This window comes from Scylla paramamosain, chromosome 8 (genome assembly GCF_035594125.1).
Source record: "Scylla paramamosain isolate STU-SP2022 chromosome 8, ASM3559412v1, whole genome shotgun sequence".
NCBI lineage: Eukaryota > Metazoa > Arthropoda > Malacostraca > Decapoda > Portunidae > Scylla > Scylla paramamosain.
The window spans coordinates 17,537,040-17,550,100 of record NC_087158.1 but is presented as its reverse complement, the minus strand read 5'-3'; the positions used below and the strand labels follow the sequence as shown (position 1 = coordinate 17,550,100).

The 13,061-nt window shown below is 43.7% G+C and overlaps 1 long non-coding RNA gene across 1 annotated transcript in view; it reads right to left on the bottom strand.

Moving 5' to 3' along the window:
* Positions 1-5,895: 5,895 nt before the first annotated feature.
* Positions 5,896-13,061, bottom strand: part of LOC135102891 (uncharacterized) — an 80,840-nt gene continuing 73,674 nt past the window's right edge. Inside the window, exon 3 of the long non-coding RNA XR_010269823.1 lies at positions 5,896-6,416. This is a non-coding gene — a long non-coding RNA (uncharacterized LOC135102891). The remainder of the gene's footprint in view (positions 6,417-13,061) is intronic.

The window sequence follows — 13,061 nt, the reverse complement described above, 5'->3', positions numbered from 1 at the left end:
TATTTATTTATTTATTTATTTACTTATTTATTTATTTATTTATTCATTTATTTATTTATCTCAGAGGCAGAAAAATCAAACGTTTATATCAACAGATGACTTGTAACGCGGAGAGGGACAATTGCAAATATATATAAGATTGTTATAAAGAAATCCAGACAGAAAGTATTCCATCATAATTTGTACTGACACAGACACAAAGAGACGGTTGTAGGTTTACACATGCAAAGCCTTGATATCATGCTGCAAAAGATTCCTTCCCTTCCTGGCAGCTCTGCTTCCTCCACAGTGAGCCAACACAGCTCTAACACAACGAGGAAAAAAAGGACTTAACGACTCGAGGGTTTAACAGATGACTAAGTGTTATCGGCCACACATTCATTCACACACTATTCAGGGCCAACAAATTTACAACCTAAGACCCTGAATACAATCTCCGGTAATTCCCTGAGTTTTTTTATCCATCCTTCAGCGGAACCACATTCTCGGGGACATTTACTGGACATCATGTAAGCCGCGGAAACAGGAGGCTTCTGGCCGAGCAGCAACAGCCTCCCACCAGCGACTCAGGGAAAGGCCTTAAAGTGGCCTGGCTTTGATTGCCGTCTTCATTACGAGCCATTTTCCGGGCGTGGGTTGGCGGGTCTGGCCGAGGGCGGACCAGCGGACCGACCCAGCCCGCCACACACAATTCCCGTTTATTTGGACCAACTCGGCGGATAATGCGATAACTCCGTCTCTCGTTTTCAGTGAAACTCCTTCAGATTTTCCTCTGCCCAGGTTGACCTTTCATGGAACATTGCTCCTGCCGCGCGTGCGAGCACACACACACACACAGTCTCACACAGTCTCTCTCTCTCTCTCTCTCTCTCTCTCTCTCTCTCTCTCTCTCTCTCTCTCTCTCTCTCTCTCTCTCTCTCTCTCTCTCTCTCTCTCTCTTTCTTGTTATACCTTGATTGGTTACTATTTATGTTAATGAGTTGGAAATTGAGTTGCGTAAGTGCGGGCCTATTTTTAGTCATGTTCTCGGGGAGGGAAGGACGCGTGACGCCGCTGTGCCTTCTCCCCCTCCCGTCATTAACGTCTTCTTTTTGGGGAGTAATACCCACCAAATATTTCCCTGTTCAGAATCTCTCTCCAAGTCAGATTTTGCATTCGCATTTAAGGAAAACTTATTAAATATTTCTGGATACGCTAATTAAGAAAAAAAAAAAAATAACACACTGATATATACATATCCCCCCAGGAACACGCATGTGCTCGAAAATATGTATAAAAAAAAAAAAAAACATTATGATATTTTACATTGATTCAGAAATGCAAGTTAAGTCACTGAACCAAACTATCATCCTTCAAATAGTGTAGATATAACCAACTAAAAGAAAACGGTAACTAATCGGACAATACATCCCCCACAAACCTCTATGAGCGAAGGACAAACGGTTCATGGGGGAACAAGAGAAAAATGTGAAAAAATTACACATTTCACGCTTTGAAACACATCGTAATGCCTTCCTGGAGAGGCTGTCCAGGGTCTGCTTTTCTTGCCAATCTCTCTCTCTCTCTCTCTCTCTCTCTCTCTCTCTCTCTCTCTCTCTCTCTCTCTCTCTCTCTCTCTCTCTCTCTCTCTCTCTCTCTCTCTCTCTCTCTCTCTCAGTGACGCTGTTAGTTGACTAGGAAAAGATAACCCAAAAAAAGATCAAAATGCTGTCTCATCCATCACACACACACACACACACACACACACACACACACACACACACACACACACACCACAAGAGAGTAATGAAGCCAACTAAAAGAAAAAAATATGCATAGAACAAAGGATTTTAATAATACCCATACAAATAGTAGAGAAATTTCAGAAAAAGAAAAAAAGAAGGGGGAAAAATGCCCTACTTTGAGCAAAACATTCCTCCCAGCCAGCCAGAGGGGGATTCAGCCACACAAGTTAGGCGTAACAGATTCCGGTGGCGGCCCGTCAACAATTTTTATATGAGGAAACACACAAATTCTTCCAGGCAACAAAATTCCTTAGTCGTAAGATTGAATAAAAAAAAAAAGAAAACACGGAGCTATGTGGAGCAGAATGTTTGTTATCTTGGAAGAATCAGACACGAAAAAAAAAAAAAAAAGGCTTGGGTTCGTGTACTTTAATGCAACCCGTATGCCACTTCAAGCTGACTATTTAACTTCAAGGTCACGTTAAGCAAATATGAGACCGTAACCTGACCTCTAAGTCATCCTGTGTCACCTCCACAATGCTGTAAACTTTCCTTACCATGCGACGTGTGTGTGTGTGTGTGTGTGTGTGTGTGTGTGTGTGTGTGTGTGTGTGTGTGTGTGTGTGTGTGTGTGTGTGTGTGTGTGTGTGTGTGTGTGTGTAGCAAAACAGGATAAGATTTCAGTTTCCATGAGTGTTTCTTGCCTTCTTTAACAATGAGATACAAGGAAATATTTTGGAAAGGAGAAGTATTAGAATTTTCATATTTTGATATTCGTATCTATTGAGAAATCCTAACGAGCTTTTTTTGTGCCTTTCTCTTTTCTTCAATCATAACTATTCTCTCTCTCTCTCTCTCTCTCTCTCTCTCTCTCTCTCTCTCTCTCTCTCTCTCTCTCTCTCTCTCTCTCTCTCTCTCTCTCTCTCTCTCTCTCTCTCTCTCTCTCTCTCTCTCTCTCTCTCTCTGAATATCATATCATCGCACTACTTTCATTGTGATTTATTTGAGTAGCTTAGAATTTGTGACAGTAATTCCACACCATCACCCCCATCACGTCCCGCCCCTGCAGTGCCATCGTTAAGAAAAATACCTATGTATAAACAAAATACAAAAGACAAAACTTGATGTCTTTGATATTCATTTGGCACACATGAATTTCAGACCACCTCGCAAATAAATTAACTTCTTCACACACACACACACACACACACACACACACACACACACACACACACACACACACACACAGCGAAGTCCGGTGGGTGGAGAGATAGGAGATTTTGTGCCTTCGCGATACACACATACTGTAAACAATATAAGTTAATTTTATATATGATTCAATCGACATCTTACAAATATACAAAGAAAGAAAGTGTTATTTGTCTCCTGAGGTCCCTAGCATTCCCTCGAGATCATTTCTTAAAAAGCATAGATGGATAGAGAGATTTAGATACACGGTAGACATTCATCATTTTCAAACATCGTCTGTGAAGAAAACAGAAGGTGATGGGCGACATGGCTGAACTCAGGGAATATTGCCTCCTACCACTCCACGGGTCTGTTGGCAGGAGTCTCAAAGAGGGAAGACAGTGTGCGCTGGCTGTGTAGTACACGGCTTCGCTCTCTTCCTCCTTCCCTGGCAGGGGTGTGGAGGCAGTTGAAAGGAGAAGGAAGAAAATACTAAAGAAAAGGAAGAATGGAAGATAGAGAGGAATGACTGCCAAAGTACTTCATCCAAGTGGAAAAAGCAAGACGAAGATTGAACACCTACTCTCCTCCCCTTTCCTCTTCTTTCATGTCTCTCCCTCTTTCCGTTTTTAAACAATTTCCAACTCCTTCCCATTCCTCTTCACTCGTCTCAACCCTCCCTTGGTCTCCTTCCTCCTCCTCCTCCCCCTCCTCCTTCCTCCTCCTCCATGTTCTTTCCTTCCCATACTCCTCGATCTATCCCTTCCCACCCCTTCCCTCCCCTTAACTGGACCACCTCTGCCATGTCTAATTGGCTTTGAAAACTTTTTTGTTCTTCTTTTTCCTATAAGTTCTTTATTAACTTTATATCTCATCCATCTCATTCCTTTCAGTTTGGTCTCTCTTGATTATCCTCATCCACAAAAGCTTTCCTTTCAGTATTTTCTTCTCTTCTAATTAATGTCAGGGCCATTTTTCTTTACTCCAGTAATGTCTATACTTTGAAAAAGAATAATGGAATTGGATAAAAACAAGACCAACAGCCAAAGTAAAACTGATCTTAAGAGAAATAATTAATACGTAATAAAATAAGTGAAATAATCAACACAAAAATAACGATGTAATCTCCATTAATTACGTCAATATTGCAACCAAAAAACATAATCTGTAAAACAGGGAACACACACACACACACACACACACACACACACACACACACACACACACTCACGTTTCCGCTCAATCAGTCAGTACAGAGTGGCATAGTGAATACTATACAAACATATTCACGTTAGTGTAATAAAACGCAGTTTAAAAGTAAATAGATATATTAGACAAATCTACTTTTCTTTTCAAAATATGCTCGATGAAAAATTTCCTCATTTCACAAAGTAGAAAGTTTTCTTCCTGAGCCGTAGCGTTGTTGTGCTGAGTAAATTTATACAAATCTACTGATTTATAAGTACAAAAAGTTTAGGAAAGCTAAGTATTGATCAGCTTGATCCACTAAAAAGTTGTCGCCTCCTCGCGCATCTGACCTCAGTGTCTTTCTTTTGTTCTTTCTTTCCCTTCTTTCATCTTCCATTCTCTCCATTGTTTGTCTCAGTGCTATCTTCCATTCGTCTTTCCTTCCCCTTCTCGCACAATTCTTTGTTACTTCTTCCTTCCTTGCTTCCGCGCCATTCATTGTCTCGCCTTCCCGCTCCTTTCATTTCTCTTAGTCATTGTTTCAATCTATCTTGCATTTATTTCTATCTTCGACAATCCACACGTCAGGCTGTATGCATACACGCAGACGTGCCCTGTTTTCTTCTTGGAGATTCCCTTATGCTCTTACGTTCTCTCTCTCTCTCTCTCTCTCTCTCTCTCTCTCTCTCTCTCTCTCTCTCTCTCTCTCTCTCTCTCTCTCTCTCTCTCTCTGACACAAACACAAACACACACACCCTCAACCCACGTGTGCCGTCAAGCGAAAAGACCCTGAGACAACGTCTCTTCCCTGTGCCCCACAAACCCTGAGATTGCCCTCTGTGTCTCAGGAGGATCAGATATTCGAGAGAGAGAGAGAGAGAGAGAGAGAGAGAGAGAGAGAGAGAGAGAGAGAGAGAGAGAGAGAGAGAGAGAGAGAGAGAGAGAGAGAGAGAGAGAGAGAGAGAGAGAGAGAGAGAGAGAGAGAGAGAGAGAGAGAGAGAGAGAGAGAGAGAGAGAGAGAGAGAGAGAGAGAGAGAGAGAGAGAGAGAGAGAGAGAGAGAGAGAGAGAGAGAGAGAGAGAGAGAGAGAGAGAGAGAGAGAGAGAGAGAGAGAGAGAGAGAGAGAGAGAGAGACTATGTATATACAAAATGGATCCTCATATCAAACTGGAAAGTATTTCGTCTCCCTACTTAACGAGCTACAAGTTAGCCAAAAAGACTGTCGGCCTGAGCTTATTGCAAATGGTTAAGGCAGAGTGGAGGCGATAGAGACCGATGTGTGTCTTGTTGTTTTTGGTGTGATGGCCTTGAAGGGAGTGAGTGTAAGCCCGCCTCTGTGATAGAGTACCCAAGCGAACAGCGGCCCAAGTTTGGATTTATGTCTCTTTGTTATGGAACTCTCTGATCTATGTTTTTCCCTCCTCTGTTTTTTTTTTTTTCGTGTGTGTGTGTGTGTGTGTGTGTGTGTGTGTGTGTGTGTGTGTGTGTGTGTGTGTGTGTGTGTGTGTGTGTGTGTGTGTGTGTGCGTGCGTGTGTAGGAAAGTAGGTCGGTAGGCAGGTCAGTGGTCCCTTTACGCCAGGCTGTTCATTAAGAAAGACGAAGATTGGTCACCAATCAACAATTTTCCCTTAGACCTTTCCAAAAATTCTCAAGAACGTTTTTTTCCCCTCACGCCTGCCCGAACACAGGACCTGAACTCCTCTCCTCACATCAGAGCCAGTTCGGCTGGCCTCATCGAAACCACTTTCTCTCTCTCTCTCTCTCTCTCTCTCTCTCTCTCTCTCTCTCTCTCTCTCTCTCTCTCTCTCTCTCTCTCTCCTGCCTCCAAATCTTTTCTACCCCTTTTCTCCAGTTTTCTCTTCTTGACAAAAGTAATCCCCTTCAACGGTGCCCCTTCCCCTCCTCCCTTAGTCTCCACTACAGCTGACTAAGTATGTTCCCCTGACCGACTCCAGCCGTCAGAAGCAGTCAGTGACTTTTGAAACGAAATTTGTTTTGCTTCGCCATTACGATTTTTCTTCCTGGCATTTCATTATTATTATTTTTTTTTTTACTCTCAACTCCTTGAATTCTCTACCATGTCTTCAATGAACAATCATTCACATAACTTTAAGTTGTATAATAAAAATAAATTGAAAGTTTTCCGTCACATTGGAATGTTGTGTACCTCATTCCTGGCAGTCCCTCAGTCAGCGTTAGCAGAGGCAGGCGAGTAACAATCCAGCCTCCATCATCATGGAGTAAGTTCCCCACATTCGCGGCACTGGAGTCTCGGCCGTACCGCCCCGCCGCTGCGTTGCACTGTAGACGTCCATTCTGTAATGAGAGTTTGACGTGCGCTAGGACTATGCCCTTGTTGTGTGGCAATTCCCCGTCAAATTGGCACAGCCCAGCAGGAAACAAGAGATGGAGGGACAAGGCTACTCTTGCCAGCCTCCCCTCGGTGACCGACAGGCCGGAGGGGAAGGTGCTGGGAGGGAGGAGGAGGAAAGAGTAATACCTATAGAGGGGAAAACAACAGAAGAAATGCATGAACATGACTGTTAAATTAGAAAAAGTGTATAAACATGGAAAGGGAAAGGGGAGCAAAGAGAAATATACGGTTGGAAGGGAGAGAGGAATATACTGAGAGAGAGAGAGAGAGAGAGAGAGAGAGAGAGAGAGAGAGAGAGAGAGAGAGAGAGAGAGAGAGAGAGAGAGAAATCAATACTGTACTTAGACGTTAAAAAGAAAAAGAACTAGAGCTACAGACAAAACAATGGACAAAACAAGGGAGCAAAGGGGCCAGTGAGGACGAACGCAGCTCTCTCTCTCTCTCTCTCTCTCTCTCTCTCTCTCTCTCTCTCTCTCTCTCTCTCTCTCTCTCTCTCTCTCTCTCTCTCTCTCTCTCTCAACAACGCAACACAACACACGGAACCCAGTTATTGTATATGGGAATCTAAATAAAGCTCATCTCTCCCTACGACGAAAAGTTACTCCAAACAATTACACGTCCACTGCTGGAAGACAAAGTGTGCGCCGTAACGACCGTGATGAGGGAGAGAGGGAGAGGGAGAGCTGACGGCGGGAGTTCGGGGCTGAAACACGAGACAGCCGAGGCTAGGCGCGGGCTTTTCCTACTCCTGTCACTCGTCAGCCACAGTTCCTGTTTGTCCGGAACTTGCTGCTGTTGTGCTGTCACCTGGGCCGCACCGCCAAATATTTGAGGAAAGCTGTTAGAACTTGAGAGGGACAAACTCTCCTTCTGTGTGTGTGTGTGTGTGTGTGTGTGTGTGTGTGTGTGTGTGTGTGTGTGTGTGTGTCATAGCCTCCCGGAAATTTCTAAAATCACTCAACAATTCCCTATTTCGTAGAGGTACTTTCTCTCTCTCTCTCTCTCTCTCTCTCTCTCTCTCTCTCTCTCTCTCTCTCTCTCTCTCTCTCTCTCTCTCTCTCTCTCTCTCTCTCTCTCTTTCTGTCAATGTATATAGATTTTTCCGCTTGTGTGGGTTTTCTTGTGCCTTTTTATTGTATTATATCTTTATACTTTTACTTCCCCAACGCTCCAGCTTTTCTTTTCATCGTGGATGTTTGTATTCCTTTCCACTATCTCACTCTGTCCCCCGAAGGCTCTCGGCTCATATTCATCCACGCCCTCCATCCTCCAGACCCTGCAGCCGTCCTCTCCACTTGTCAGAACCATTCCACCACTCTCCTCTCCACTCGCTTTTCTTCTCTCGAACCAAGGCTTCACTTCGTCCACGACACGATTTCAACCCTTCACCAGCCGCTCCTCCAGCTTCCATTACTCGACTCTTGCACTCGCTTCCTTTCCATGATCTCTTTGTTGTGTCCCTAAGCTACTCAATCAGCTATTGGACCACACTCCTGCCTCTTTACCATGGGCTGCATAACATATTGGGATTGATTTGTATGACTGATCAGTTAATTAAATGTGTCTTTAACTATGAAAATTTGAATAAAGTATCAAAATTGCTGAAGGAATCTAATTGAATAGGTTGAATAGGCTATGTTCTCCTCTTATAAACCGTAATCTTGTTTTTCTTGGAAGCCTCCATCGTCTGCCTCGAGCCGATTCTCTCTCATTTTTTTTAAATAGCTAATCCGTTGCATCAACAAAATTTAAAAGAAATCTTAACACAGTTGTTCTTTAGTAATACCTTGCACACTTTCTCAAGAAAGTTATGTCTGGTGCCCACAACCCCTGATCTCTCATACCACGGGGATCCCAACAGTGAAAATAACTAAGTGTATATCAATGACAAGCTCTGTCTCTTTCTCTCGGAATGATGACAAGATGATAATGACTAATTAGAGAAAAATGCTACCACCCTTCGATGCATCTTGCGTCGGTGCGCTGCTCGTGATAATCTCATTCCAGAGGTTCTTTTCAAAATACGTATACAGGCATGGCTGCACCAGAGGTTTCCCGTCCACCTTTATGCTGGTAGATGTGCTTCTAATCAGGGCTTTTCCCTCGGCTCCTAATGTAAGGCCGCCCGTGTTAACAATGGCAAAGGGAAACCCACCTACAGGCTATTGTTTGTCAGCCTTTCTAGGGGAGCGGAATAAATGCTCTGAATGCCTTTTAAAAGGAAGACTCATTTACGCCGCGGTTTTTCGAGGCATTGTTCTCCAACAAAGACAAAAATACTTTCTCCCTCTGCCACGAGGAAAGAAACGTCATTAAGAGAAAGGTGAGGATAGGGTATTTATCCTCAATACTTGATACTTCCTGCAGATCACAGACACCATAATGAATTCTATTAGGATGAACAGTCTGTGACATATAAGGCCAAGACCAAAAAACCCGCAACACCAAAAAAGACCACTTCGGGAACATGAAAGACCCACCACGACTAGAAGCACCAGGACCAAACGCAGCGACAGCAACAAGCCCAGGAGCACCGGAATTACCAGACTTATCACTGAGACCCAAACTAGACAGGAAGAGAAACACCACAACACCAAAGAAAACAAGACCATTATCAGGAACGACACCATCACCACCACCACCACCACCACCACCACCACCTCCACCGCCACCACCGCCTGCACCAGCCACCCAGCACCACTCAGTGTCCCCCCTCCCCACCCACCTCCCCGCCCGAGGCACACCAGCACGGCCTCCATCTTCAGCACAACTCAGGTTTAATGCTAAAACAGACTCGCGGCGGCTTTGCATCTTTAAAACCCACAGACCAAACTTCACCATCGACCGGCCTCTCCGACTTCATTGCGAGATATTGCCTTCTGCTTCTCCCCGTGGTCAAATTTCACTCTTTTTTTTTCTGGTATTGTGTACAGAATTCATGGGCATTATATAGCAACTGAGTAAGAAAAGTGCTCCCCTTATGCTGAGTGATTTTAGTCACAACCTCTCTCTCTCTCTCTCTCTCTCTCTCTCTCTCTCTCTCTCTCTCTCTCTCTCTCTCTCTCTCTCTCTCTCTCTCTCTCTCTCTGAACAGCGAGACCCTTTGTAGCAAAGACTAAAGATCAAAGGATTACGAAAGCATATAGGAAATTCGATGTCTTCTTCGTGTACCTTTTTCATAAGTGTTTTCTTTTGGACGTGGCTGACACAAGCGTCTCCTGGAAAAGGGTTATATTTGCCGCTCATCCTTAGTGAGACGCCCTTGAGCTCCTGCCGGTGGTCAGGGACTCGGCTTAGTCAGTCCTTGGTTGCAGCATGAGGCCAACTTTCGGTAGGATTGAGGTCCACAGAATTCCCAGACCGTCCCATCAGACGTCCCCGCCGCGACGTGTCCTGTCACCTCCCGCAACACAGACACTGGCTCCGAATTTCAGAATGGAGGAAACTGAGGACACAGTATCCCCTTGTACAGGATCCGTTATTGATTGGTGTCCGTTGGCAGCAAATGGGATTCAGACTTTGTACGTAACCAAAAATAATAGAGACAAGCGCTTTCAATCTAAATTTTTAAAATGTTTATATACAATTACTCCTCAGTGCTGTCACTGATTATGCTGTACAAAGAAGTATAGATATTTTCAGGTATGGTTTTCTTAAAATTCGATACCGTCTTGCGCATAGTAAACAGTCACACGCATCAGTAACATAGTGTGGCTATTGGTTCTCATGTCAAGCATCGCCCACATAACAACAGAAGCAGATGTACAGCATATCTGTCGACCAAAATCAGGAGCAAAACTCAATCCCAAACATGAGTCAAATTGAAGTGAGTGGCGCATTTCTTTCCCATCTGCTGCTCTCTCCTTCCTCTGTTCCGCCATAGCAGAGTAAAAACTATAAAAAAAGAAACTCAACAAAATGCAATTAGTGACGGAGCATTAGTGAGGTCCCGTGACGCCCGCCGCAGCCCCTGGATCGTTAGCTGCTGTTAGGTGGTGGCAGAGGATGCAGGGAGGCGATCTGGGTGGGGAGGAGTGAAGATACAGTTATTCCTCCTGCTAATTCATTTCTGAACCAAATTCCTCGCGTAAAGCCAGCGATTAGTGGGAAAAAGTGATGAGAGCAGTATGCAAATATACGTATATCAGGAATGTATAATAGAAGAGATGTAGAGGCGGGTTAATCTCATTCGACGCTGGTTCTCGCTTTTCATACGCTTGGTAATTCTTTCAAAAGGACGAGCGGTCAGGGAATCCCAGACATTCTTTAAAACTATTCAACATTTTGTCCTTATGACATTTATGTACCGGATCGAAAAAGATATCATTATCTTACTCTAAAGACACAGACCGCCTTCCTCATCCTGCCGACCACGTCAAAAAGGAGCCAACATCCACGCCAGTAGTGATGTGTTAGCTCAACTAAAGGAAAAGATGGACAAATACATATGCGTAGATAGAACCACAGGAGTGCAACTCACCCCCTGCGTGCTACGACTAGGTAAGCACACACACACACACACACACACACACACACACACACACACACACACACACACACACACAACAGGGAAGGAGGATATTACAGTGTTTCAAGGGACATGTGACGTATGAGTACCCGCTGAGACCTTTATCACCCTGTACATTAAATCCAAACGGCTACATGGAAAACTGCGAAGCGTCGTGTGGCAGACCGTCACACCACCGACGAACTCGCTTCAACTTTTAGGAGATTACATTACAAACTCTCATCACGCGCCGAGAAGAGCCTGGTAAATCCTAACGGCACATTGCACTTCAGAAAGGCAACTTTTCCATCTCGGATCAGATAGGGTTCCTTGGTGTCGGCCACACAAAGCAGCAAATAAAGAAGAAATAATAGGAATAATACAAAGATGAACTGTTAACATATACAATTTTAACAGAAAAATGAATAAGTAAATGCATTAATAGGACGTTCACAATTAGGAATTAAGAATGAAGTAAAATAAGTAAATATATCAACAATACTAAAAACTACGAAATCAGCAAACAATTCCAGAAGTAAATATAAACAAATAAACATGTCAACATTACTACCAATAGCAAACAAACTAAATAAAACACATTAATAGCGACACTAATAAAGGATATCAAGTCTTATCAGTCCCCTTTCCTTCCACGCAATAGCAGTTATCTCCGCGCCCACCATCAGTCACCATCAACGGCGTCACCATCATCCCCTCATCCCGGCTCATCGTGCTTCGTTCTCCCATCGCCATCAGTCCCCCTTCGTTCCCTGGCGCGCTCCTCCACTCTCCTTCCTTTATCACTCCACCATCATCGCCACTTTTCTTATCTCAGTAATCTCTTTATTCTGGTCCGGAAGGGAAGGGTGTATGTGCGCGTGTGGTTAGCCTCTCTCTCTCTCTCTCTCTCTCTCTCTCTCTCTCTCTCTCTCTCTCTCTCTCTCTCTCTCTCTCTCTCTCTCTCTGAAGGGCTACGTCAAGTGGGTGAGTTTTATCTTTCCATAATCTTTTCTTTCTTGGTCCATGTATGCAAGGGTTCCGCTACACACACACACACACACACACACACACACACACACACATAACAGGGAGGGAGGAAATTACACTCTATCGTCTTTATGCATCAGTTTTACTCTTCATCGGTAATTACTGTACTACTCATATTGTATATAAATGAACACACACACAAAAAGTCAAGATATCTGTGCCTCGACATTACACAATGTTTTCAACGTACTACGCCTAAGAAAAAGTAACGACCGTACTCTAAGTCATAAGCGGACGGAAAAAATAAAAACTGACGAATTATAGAGCGTGAAGATCAGAGAAACAAAAAAAAATCATCAAAGTAAATAACATGAAGAACTCCTCAAAAAAAAAAAAAAAAATCGAAATGCTTATCCCATTGCGGTGAAAACCAAGAGGAACCATAAAATACGTTAAAAATACTTTTAGTGGATTCATCATCATTAATCTACACGACTACTTCACTTTCGGCCACTTACATGCCGCGGAGATAACGGATTAAAGACGGACAATAACGAGTTGTTTGGGTCAAAACTTATTACGCTAATGTTAAATCAAACCATAACTCGTATTTTTCTCACCCGTCCATTTATAAACCAGGTCCTACTTTGGCAGCCTTAAATACCATTACATTTCAAAGGAGCTTCTCTCTCTCTCTCTCTCTCTCTCTCTCTCTCTCTCTCTCTCTCTCTCTCTCTCTCTCTCTCTCTCTCTCTCTCTCTCTCTCTCTCTCTCTCTCTACTTATTCCTTCCGCAACTTCTCAAGTAAAATTTTCATCCCAGACATACTCTCCTGCTTCTTCACATGTAGATTAGATAATGTAGCTCCTATAGTCCTCGCAAACACCATTTTCCTCTATTCCTTTGTATGCTGCTGCTGCTGCTCCTCTTCTTGTTGCTGCTGCTGCTGCTCCTCCTCCTCCTCCTCCTCCTCCTCCTCCTCCTCCTTTCTCCTCCTTTTCTTCTTCCTCCTCCTCCTCCTCCTATCACTACTAGTACTACTACTACTACTACTACTACTACTACTACTACTACTACTACTACTACTACTACT